Raw genomic sequence first — 12,113 nt, forward strand, 5'->3', positions numbered from 1 at the left:
GAGCTAAACAGCAACCATGCAGGAACCAGGAATCTGGGCAGAGCTGAGCAGTGTCCCCCTACCTCAGGCACTCTCAGAAGGCTGCAATCCTGTTGACCGAGGCTCCAGTCTCATCTGCAGGCTCAGCAGTGGAAAGGTGCGCTTCCAGGCTTGCTCCGTGGTTGTTGGTAGGACTCGAGGCTCTGGAGTGTGACAGACAACCACTCAGCAGTTCCTTGCCAAGTGGTCTCCTGACTCAGGGAAGCCACTCCAAAAGAGCCAGAGAGAAAAACAGCGAGATGGAAGTGAGGACCTTGCGCGATCAAGTCTCTGAAGAGGTATGAAGCACACCGGCTGTATACCGCTGGGCAGCACCAAGTTGCTGTTTTACTCACACACAGTGGACAGAAGTCACACAAGGATGTAGACACCAGGGGACAGGGGTCACTGGGAGACATTTTAGATGACGTTTACAAGATCCTTTCTCGCCATTTACTGTTTTAAAAAGTCTCAGACTCTCTTGCTTGCAGAGGACGGATCCCCACAGCCAGCTCATGCCACTGGCCTCGGCACTCCTGGTCCCCTCTTAGTATTCTATAAATGATTGAGCTGCTCATTGTTTGAATATCAATCCCAAATGTCACCTGCTTAAAAATGGGGATCTTTCGAATGCTGTCTAGAAAGTAGTTGTTTTCAGCCATCAACTTTATATCTCTCTTGATTTGTCTTCAAAGGCTTTAAGGAAAAAAATTAACTATTTATTCCCTTGTTTATTTCTGTTGCTTCCACTCCAGGTTTAAGCACTGTCAAGCAATGAAGAGGCCTGGCCTGCACTGTATTCCTAGAGCAGTGCTCATTGCAGATGCATTATAAATAGTTGATAAGTCAGGAGGAGTTTAGTGAATCCCATGTGATGTGGCTGTATTAGGGTTCTCCAGAGTCACAGAACTTATGGAATGAATATATATATATATATACACATGCATATGGAATTTATATACACAATGTATATCTATAATTTATATTAAATAAAGGGAATTTATTGAAATGACTTACAAGCTGCAGTTCAACTAATTTGACAATGGTTGGCTGTGAGTGGAAAGTCCAAGAATCTAGTAGTTAGTTGCTCAGTCCCACAAGGCGGGTGTCTCAGCTGGCCTCCTGTCAGGCTAGAATGCTGAAGCAGTAGGCTCCAATGCCAGCGAAGGGGTAGATGTGCTAGCAAGGCAAAGGCAAGCCAGCAAAGATCCAAACCTTCCTTCTTCCAAGTCCTTATAAAGGCTTCCAGCAGAAGGTGTGGTCCAGATTAAAGGTGTGCCTTCTCCCCACCCTCCCTCCCCGCCTCAAGATCCAGATCAAAAGCCTGTGCCTTCCTGCCTAAAAGGTCAGGGCTGATTCATATGGAGCAGAAAATCGCTCAGAGGCGAGCCCTCCATTTCTGGACTGAGGTTCATTCCAGATATGGTCAAGTTGACAACCAAGAACAGTCTTCACATTGGCCCTATGCCTCAGTTTCCCAATATGTAAAATAAGAGTGCATGCTCTATAGACTTCCTTTTGCAAAGAAGAGGTTAAGGGTATCTGGAAAATGTGTTAACTTTAGTGTATAAACATAACATCTTTTTAAAAAATGTTCCTGGGGCCAAAAGTCCTCTTGTTAATCCAATCTAAATATAGCAAAGCCTTAAGGAAACCAGGCATGGGAGCCTCCACCTATAGTCCGAGGACTTGGGAGATTGAAGCAGTAGGCTTCCAAGCTCTAGGCCAAGCTGCCTGCTGCTGTAGTAAGACATTGTCATAAAACAAAAACAAAACGGAGGGCAAAAACTAGAAGATAACTCGATTACAGAATCCATAATCACTCCGGAGCAGAACAAAAACCTCAGTTCTGGTATGGATGTTTATCATGGACCATGAGGTCTTATGCTAAAGCCAAGGCTAGAGAATAGCTGGACGTTTTACAAAGAAGAAGCAAACCACGGCATCTCAGTAGGAACATTTTTTTTTCTGGTAACTTGTAAATTTACAAGGAAACAAAAAGTGAAGAATGCTTCTGAATGCAGCCTAACAGAATTCCACCTACAGACTGTGGTCTTTGACGTGCAACATGTGTGGGGCTGTGAGTGCTCTGTGAAATAGTTCATTGACCTGGCTTTAAATGCTCCATGGATGGATGGATGGAGCGACAGACGATAAGCAAGTCCTATGCTATAAAGTGTTGCTAAAAGAACAGAAGGGTTTGGTGTGCAGGTGTTCGTTGTGAAGTTTCCCATTGCATGCCGATGGATACAATAAAACATTAGCAAAAAGGTAAGCCTTGACATCAACAGTGTGAGAGCTCCAGCCCTGTCTCAGTGTGTGCAGATACTCGGGGCTGCAACGTCCTCCGTCTCAGACTGCATTATGTCACCATGTTTGCTAGACTGTCACTTAGAGGGTGGTTCACCCGAAAAGCAATTTTCAGAGGCTGTGTTCTGAAACGTCTAAGGTTGACAGGTAGGTGAGAGATGTTCCAAAGGCGTGACAGGGAAAGAGCCGAGGAAGAGCCAGGGCCCACACGTGTGCAATCCATGGCTTCACTTGCCCCCCTGGGTGATCCCAGAAGACTCACATAGGACATGGCCATAAATTTCCACATTTTCTTTCATTCATTAGCTAATCAGTCAATTACTTCAGTACTGGAAATTGGATCTAGGACCTCATATGTGCTAAATCAATGCTCTACCACCCAGCTGTATCTCAACCTCTTTTATGTTTTTTGAGACAGGGTCTTACTAAGTTGCCCGAGATGCCTGTAGTCCAGGCTGGCCTTCAACTTGAAATTCTGCTTAAGCCTCTGGGATGACAGGCATAGCCCAGGCTATCTTGGGCCTCTACTTTTATACACTAGTGACACCAGCTAATACTCTGCCAAGCTTTCCCCTGTGCCCCAAGCTCTGGGAAAAGTTGTGCATGTTCTAACAGGTTTCATACCACAGATCCAAGGGGTAGGAACTATTTTTTTTATGTTCCTCATTTCAAAGAAGAAATAGAAAATCAGAGAGGTTAAGTAGCTTGCCCAAGGTCACACAGCTAAGGTTTTAATCTCATCATGATCCTAGGCATCTCATTTCAATGAAAAGGATCCCCGGGTCTTGCTCATTGTCATTTACAGGCCTATAGGACTTGACTAAATTCCCAGCCAAACCGCATCCCCCCTTTGTATGTACGCATGCGTGAGGAGCTTCTCGGTGGCTATAAACCTAACTCCTGTGGGTGGTTCTCTTCCTTCATCACCAGTACGCTACACGAGATGCACTAAAATGATTCTTGGCAACAGGTGTGCTGGTAGCGTGTAGTCACTCTCAAGGGGAAAGTATGTGGCTATGAAAAAAAAAAAAAACAAGATTGGAAAAACATTTAACTCACTCTGAGATTATTTCAAGAGTGAATTATGTTCTTATTCCCAAAGTAGAAACAGTTCAAATGTCTTATCTTCTGGTGGCCAGATAAGTAAAATGGGATCGACTCTCAACGTGTGATATTATTTGTCAAGAAAAAAATAATAATAAAGATAGAAACTACAACTGGATGAACTTAGACAATGGTATGCTTAGTGGAGGCACAGAAGCCAACCGAAGGCCACAGGCAGCCTCACCCATTTGTAACCCACCCAGAACAGGCCAGTCCACAGAACCAGCAAACATTTGCAGTGACCAGGGCTGGAACACAGGAGAGGTCTGAGGGCAACAGATGCAGAACGTAGGGCCCTCTCCATGGCAATGGAAACGCTCAAAGCAACGATCTGGACCCTTTAAGTAAGTAATTTCTATGTATATGAATTAAATCTCAATAAAGCTATTAAATACAGCTCTACTGTTCGGCATGGTGACCAATGTTAATGACACTGGAGTGTAGAAAACTGCCCAGGAGAACAAACTTTAAATGTTCTCATGACAGAAATAGAGAGTGTATGAAGTCATGACACTGTGTGCACGTCACTGGGATTTGGCCACTTCACAGTTTCAGAAGGGCACGTTACACGTGACAGATACAATCATCGCCTTTCTTATTTGTGTCTTCTTTTTCCGTTAGGTTTTGGGTTGTTTGTTATCGTTTATTAAATAATTTTCTTCATTTATTTAATAATTTAATCTCTTTACAGCCTGATCCCAGCCCCCTTCCCTCCTCTCCTCCCAGTCCCACCCTCATGGCCTCCCTACCCCACCCCCACCCCCCATAACCCCCACCCCACCCCCAATTCCCCTCACTCCTTCTCAGAGAAGGTATCAACCCCCTGGAGCCTCAGGTTGCAGCAGGACTAAGCACTGGGGCCTGACAAGGCAGCCCAGGTAGGGAAAAGGGATCCCGTGGCAGGCAACAGAGTTGGAGACAGCCCCTGCTCCCAAAGAAAGGCTGAAGAGGTAAAACTAAAGGAAGTAAAAACCACAAGGCACTGAGTGGCTTCAGTGGCTGAAGGTTAAGAAAGCAAGGCAAACGGGGTCCAGGTGAAGTGTGCATCCTTATTCCTTTAACTTCGGCTTTAAAACAAATCCACACACTTATATTTTTCAGTTGTAGAAAGAATAACTCTTATGCTTCTTTTCTCCTTTTAGTCATTTGAAAGTTGATGATTTTTAAACAAAGATATACGCAGTTCTTACTGGCCTGAAAGTCCCTATGTAGTCCAGGCTGGCCTCAAACTTACAGAAATCTGTCAGTCTCTGCCTCCCTAGTGCTGGGATTCGAAGCAATTTCTAGCATTCTAAAAAGCCAAATGAAAGGGTTCTCTGCCCTTGAACGGGATCTTCTTGCCAGCTGGGGCTGGCCCACTTGTACTGCTTGCTAATACTCAGTGCACGTGTGAGTGTAAACTAAAAAGCTTCCACGCATCCCCACCCAGACCAGGCCTTCCTAGACCTGGACCAGCCCTATCCAATCTCTGCATAGGCCCAGAGACTCCTGGGGATGGATTCTGAATTTCTTATTGCCAAAACTGACTTGGAAGGTATGGAATCTGCATGGGTGGGACACAGTGGGAGCCTGGCTATATTGCTCAGAGCAGGAGAGAGGAAGGCACCCTGTGGCTGCTGCTGCTGACAATATCCCACTTGGTCTTCTGGTTCCAACTTTCAGTCTTCAGCATTCAGCTTGCTGGGTCCAGTGGCCAGAGCTGATGTGGGGATGGCCCTCTGCCAGTGCCTCCATAGGGACACTGGGGTGTGTCATCAACCCCTCAGCTCTCCGATGCTTCCACGAGAATGCTGAGGGGTGGCCATCATCACTCCCTCCCCACAGCTTTCCAGTACACAGGACCCCAGTTGCCCAGAGCAATAGCCTGTCCCCTACTGCCACTTTGCTGGCTTCCTGATGTTTCCTGCCCTAAACACTCAGACATGAGGTCTACCACTGTGAATGCTTCCCTAGTTAGAGGTAGGAAATGCATCCAGATGACATCAACACTAAAACCCGTGGACCGTGAGTCAAGTGGACTGCCTTCCATACTGTCGGTCAGCTTCATCCAGTCAGCTGAGGCCTGAACTGGACCCAAGCGCCACCTCCTCCTGGCAAGAGGGACTTCTCCAGCAGGCTGCCCTTGGCTCCACCTGCAACACTGGCTCTTGCTGCTGCTCAAGCTGACCTACCCTTGGTCTGAAACTACAACTCTTTCCCGAGGCTTGCCAGATTTTGGACTTAGCAATGTTCCACAAACATGCAAATCAATTCCTTAAAAGACATGCATACTATAAAAAATTAATAATAAAAATGAAAAAGAAAGCATGTATACACACATGCATATAAATGCATACTCTCAAACACACGTACATCCAAACATACATACATACATACATACATACACACACATACATTCACATGAACACAACATATACACACATGCATATACATACACATGTGCAGACACATCTATACACGGTCACACACATACCATTGGTTATGGTTTTCTCTAGTGAACCCTGACTGATACACTCCCACTCTTTCACCAGAAGGTCTTAGGATAGCCTATCAAATGAAGTTCTTGCATGGGAGCCCTGGTCTCGGTGTCTATTTCTGGAACAGCTCAAATTCAACCTCAACCTTTTCTCGATGAAAAGGAATTTGATATAGGCAGGGATGGGTTCTTGTGTGCAAATTCAAAAAGGCGGTGACACCACATGCTTCTGTGTAATGTCCTTGTGTGCTTTGTGTTTGTCCCTCGGCTGATCTTCGCTCTTTGGGTACCTCTGGGCCACAATCCCCGAGGCCCCACTCCACACAGGAGAAAGCGAACCCTGAGGGGCTGACTCAGAGCCTCCTCCTCCTTAAATCAGCCTTCTGGAGTGGGCAGTGCTTCTTCGCCTCATGGGAAGCTAAGCATCTCTGCTGGATGCAGGTGTTGTGAAGGAAGGAAAGGTAGGACTGGGTCACAGGCTGGGATCCACGCCTGCCAGCCTTTTGCACATATGCCAATATTTCTGCTGCTAGGAGCAACCGTTCCTGATTCCAAAAGACATGTGCCCAAGGTGGGTGGGGACGGGGGGAGGGGGAGAGAAGGAGAGGACAAGAGCGAGCTTCAGGAGCCTTTTGGAAAACAGGCAACTTCTGCAAAGCAACATTTTGATGAGTTAAGTGCAAATGAATCAGGGATAATGAGAAACACGTGGGCTAAATTTCCCCTAAAATATACGAGTTTAAAAATTAAGAGGAAAAAGTGCTTGGGGCAAATGTGTTTTAAGTTTTACCCCCAACTGAAAGCGTTCACAAAGCAGAGCAAGATATGTGCTGAGCCCACAAAATGAGCAGGCTGTCCACTGTGGGCAGATACAATGATAAAGAGAGATCCCGAGGGGAGTGGCCTGGCCCAAAGCAGGGCATCACCACGGAGCTGCGCCAGGCTTCCAGGCTGTAAATGCGGGGGGGGGGGGGGGGGTTAGAGCCATCTTGCTTTTCTTTCATTAATTCTCCATGCAACGGGAAGCACTGCACTCTGGGTATAAAACTAATGAATAAATAATATGATCGTTTGAGAACATGAATTATATTCAGTGATTTTTATTAAAGGCCTCTGAGGTCTATATTAACAAGAGGCCCGAGAAGTATAGGAGACTCACTAGGACAAACTCCAGCAAAACATCCATAGTGAGGGACTTAGCTCATCAGCTTTAAGAGACAGTGATGACAGGTGCCAGCAAGGGCCACAGAGCACATGGCCTGCTGCCAGTTGGAGGAGCAATCCTGCTCTGTAATGACCTGTTAGAGACACCAGCTCTTTTCCCCAGCTCAGAGATGACAGTCGAGTCCTGTCCCTGCCATGGGAAACTGAGACAGGACCCGGGGTCTCTTTTCACGTGGTCAGAAACCTGGACAATGCTTCAGTTTTCTTGAGTGAATATAACTTTTAGGTTAGAGAAAACATAAATGTTTGGGGGAAGAATCAACACTTGGAGGTGTCAGCATCAGCTTGGAGACATCATGAATTCCAGAACCATCTCTGGTAACATCAGACCGAGACACACAGACAGATGTCATGGCCAGGGAGAAACTTTGACACCTGGTCTTGAAATCTGGGCCTGGGCTCATGACTGCTTTTCTCAAAAGCAGTAGAACGGGGAGACAGAAGAGGAAGAAAAAAAGAAAGAGGAGACAGAGGAGGAGGAAGAGAAGAGGGAACAGCAGAAGGCAGAGAAGAGGAAATCCAGGCTTAGTGTGCATCTCCATAGTCCAGCACTTGGGAAGTTGAGCCCAGCCTAGAAAGCAAGGTCCTATGTAATAAATAACTAAACATCATACATACATACATATCTATGAACCTCTACCCAGACACTAAGCCTTCTCTCCCTCCGTTCTTCCTACAATGACCTTCAACACGATCAGATTCCTTCAAGGCCCTGTGCTGACCCCAGCCTAAATCCAAAGCCAAGGGAACCCCAGCACATATATCATGCCGGAAGAATGTTCAGAGCCCCAGGCTTTCAGCTGTGAACATCCAGGACCGGGCCAGAGTCCCGACAGAAGAAAAACATATTTCTACAAACACGGCTGTCCTTCCTTCCTTCCTTCCTTCCTTTTAAGCAGCATGGTTGCATGTTTGACCGGCCAAGGTCACTGCTATGGTTGTGGGGCCTCAAAGAGTTCAAAGGCCAGGTTAGCCCAGGTCACTTTGGTCTGAGAAGAAGGTAAATTGCCCGTCAGAATTGAAATAAACAAAGGAAAGTTCAACATGGTGGTACACACCTGTGAGTACAGTGCCCTGAAGCTGAGGCAGGAGGATTGTGAGCCAGAGCCAACATGGGCCACTAAGTAAGATCCAAAACAAACCACCAAACAGACAAACAAAAGCCGAAGCGAGCAAGCAAGAAAACAAACAGACCCAAAGACGTAAAAATTATTACCCTTCACATCCTTGGACTCCAAGGCAGCCAAAGAAAGTCAATGCAAAGCTAAGGTATGGGCAAGGCACGTGAAAAGAAGAAAAATGAGTCGGGGGGGGGGTGATAAATAATCTTCATTTTTAGCTGCAAACACCTCATCATGTCATTTACCTAGGGAGCAAGGCAAGTGAGGCTCCTTATGAGACAGGCTGGGTCTTCACATGTGTGGCAGGGCTCAGAGGTGACACAGGCGGAATGTCCGAACACAGCTACTGAAGGCCGGAAGGCCATTTACTGTCACTTTCAGATGCTGCTAAAGGGAAAGTGCTGTCTGCAAGGACATGGAAGCAGACATCTTGTTTCCCGCCTGCTGAGCAGAACAGGCTGAGGGAGAGCTAGTTCTTGGGCCTCCCTCACAGTGATGCCTCAGGGGCCTGGGGGAGGGGTGTTTGTGAAATGCCTTAACAAGGCGGTGCTCTCCCCTGGAGTTTCTCCCACTCAAAATACAGAAAGGGCCGGGCTCTGTGGGAATGAATTTTTTTTTCTCATGATGCATTCTGGGAGTCATTCAAGAGAGCATCGGAGTCCTCGCTGGTGGGCAACACATTCCTGAGGTCTTAAAGGGTGTTAGTTAGCACTTAGCAAAACTTGGGGAATCGAACTCACTGGAAGAACACTGGGTTAGATCACCTCTGGCCATGCATCGTTAGTAGCTTTATATTGTTTTTAAAGAACCTGAGAGCATCAATGATAGGGTGCAGAACGGTGTGGCTCCTACATGGGCCTGATCACAGGTCTTGTCTCACTTTGGGGTTGGTGGTGGGGTGGGATGAAGGTCTCCTGGTCCAGAGAATCCATCTTAGAATCAGGGCCCACACATCAGTACACTCTTTCTCCTCCTTAAATCATAAGAGGAAATAATTTTTTAAAATTTACCTTTTGTAATTTTTTTTAGATTACCTTTGTGATTGATGTTTTCCGTTTGTACATCCCTTATTCCCAAACTGAGAGCACACACCTGAAGGGCTCAGGCATCTTATTAGCAACAGCAATAATAGTAATAGTAATGATTTAAACTCCAGAACCCAATGGCAAGTCTATACCTTCAAAGTCCTCTGTGTGAGAATATGGGACAGACAAGTGGAGCTGCTACCCAAAGCTCAGCATGCGGAGAACCCTCCTCTGCCTTGTGCCAATAAAACTGTCTGTTACCCGCTTGCCATCATGGCTTCGTAGCCTGGGACATAAAGAGTGACCTTCAATGGCTCCATTCCAAAGGGAATTTTGAAGCCTGAAGAAAAGTCAGTATTTTCTTTCCACTCTCCAGACCCACATAAGAGCAAGCATTGACTTTCCCTATAACCCATTAATTCTATATTTAGGAAACTAAGAGGAAAGGGGGTTGAGGGCATGAGGAAGAAAGAAAACCCAACCGCAACCTCACACACAACGGAAAAGATGGTAGATTTCCCCATGGCTACCCTGGCTAGGCGCTGAGCGGTGGCCTGTGATGAGGCGTTACCACACTAGGATTGGACTATTTTTTTTTCTTTGCGAGAGTTAGGTGAGTTCGTTTGTCTTGGATCAAGCCCCTGCAGACAGCCTAGAGGTCTGGTATCTTCATCACCTCTGGAGGTGGCTCAGCCTGGACATGCCAAGTCCCATGGATGCCTGCGAGCAGTTTTAAGAGGTTTTGCTTAGCTCCACTTTTATTAGAATGAAAGCTTTGCACAAGTGAGGGGTTTTATGGGAGTTATTTTTAAAGTAATGTGTTTTTATTGGTTTCTGGTAAGATCAGTGAAATCACATGGCATTTTTTAAAGAATTTTAAACCGAAAAAAGATGTCCAAAAAAACTTGTCTGAAACACAAAAGCTAGGAAAGTCAAAATAAGGTACCTCAAACGCAGGCGGATTCGTACGAAGATCAAAACAGTTCTGGGGCAGCAGAGGAAAGGCCTGCAGGACTCTGTCCAAGCTAGGACAAAGGCTAGCTAATTTGTCGTCTGATCTGCCGCTCACTTGTTGAGGTAAGGACGCTGGTCCCTCTAACTTGGTTGCCCCCTCACAGATTCAGTGTGTGTGTGTGTGTGTGTGTGTGTGTGTGTGTGTGTATGAAAAGGAAGCTCATTATGAGAGAGCACGCTGTCAGCTGCTGACACCACAAGGCAGGAAATTAGAAGCCCACAGGAACCCAAGGCAGTAGACAGCACGTGAACCAGGCTTTAGACGGATCCCAGGAGAGCTCAGCTGGAAGCTCACGTTCCCCAGTCCTCCACCTCCCTTCAACCTTGACTGTAATCTCTGTCTTTTTTTGCCTCCGTGACTCCCAAAGTAAAACATGCTCACTGTATTTAAAAAAAAAAAAAGACACGTCTAGCTCAACCTATGAAAGGTAAGTCTATCCTTCAGGTGAGAAAACAATTCTAAAGGGAAGCATGACACCTCCCTGCCCCAAGGTCCCCAGGCTGTTCCTTGGCCTTCTAGGCCCAGAAGCCATCTGTCTCAGGAACTCCTTCCTTGTTCATATCATGATAAAGTGCCATGTATTTACTAAATGCACGTATGTACGCGCAGGCTGTTAGTCTGTTTCTGAGCCCTGCTGTGGTCTGCACACACACAGACACCCCTTCTCCGTTCTTACGTAACCTAACATCCAATGGTGTAGTAATATGATAATGCAGTCACAAGGGCCACACACGGTAGTGAGGCGCCATGTGGGGAGCAGGGAGCATGCCCTTGCCAGAAACGAAATCTGTCAACACCTCAGTTCTGAATTTCTCAGCCTCGGCAACTGTGAGCGACGAAGTTTTTGTTCTTCATTAGTTGTCCAGACTCAGGCATTTTGTTACAGTAGCCTAAATGACTTAATGTATCCATAAGTGCAGAGCCACATGGAGAACAGCCCATACAGTATGGTTTGTAAGCTCCATGAAATAAAGGCAAAACTCCTGAATTGCTAATACAGTATTAGAAACAACTCTCTAGTATGTGCAGGGGGCTAGAACAGTAAACACATGGGTGATTTGATGAATGGAACCTCTCCAGTGTTCGTTCTGTCAAACCCCTGTGGGAAATACAAGAGCACAACCAGAGCTGCTGCGTGCTATGCAGTCTAGAAGGGAAGTCCTCAGAATTCCTCCTAATTACAGAAAACACCCGAATAAGAAATACCACCTGTCCTTTGAAAAGGACGGTACTGAAGCAATAGCGTCGACTAAAAAAAGGAACAGGTGATTACCTGGAGGCTGGGCTGCAAATTCTGCCTGCCCCACTCTACTTGTGTAGCCTGTGGACTCCTGCTATACACACACACACACACACACACACACACACACACACACACACACACATTCACTCCACAGGTGACAGCACTCTTCCCTTCAGCTGATATGAGGATTAAGTGGGACACTAATTGGGAGAGCAAAATTTAGAAATATAGGAATGGAGAACTCAAAAGAAGGCACCTGTTTAATGCATTTCTCTGCCCAGCTAGGTACTGTACCGTGACATTCATAGAAGACAGAAAAATGGTTTTATAAGGTATGGCTCTATCCAGCCATGTCAAAATGCCTGAGGCTGGGTAATGTCTAAAGAAAAGTGGTTTATTTAGTCCACAGTCTGGTATTTCAAGTGAGTGTCTCCAGCACTGGCTTCGCTCGGATGAGGACCTCATGTTGGCATCATAGTAACAGAGAAGGAGATGGCCAGAGAGACTGGCCAGGGCTAATTCTTGATCTCTTATAAGAGCAGCTGGGGTCACTTGAAAACTACATCGATTCCTTCTG

The sequence above is a fragment of the Acomys minous genome, assembly GCF_964271855.1.
Source record: "Acomys minous genome assembly, chromosome: 14".
In the NCBI taxonomy this organism is placed as follows: Eukaryota; Metazoa; Chordata; class Mammalia; order Rodentia; family Muridae; genus Acomys; species Acomys minous.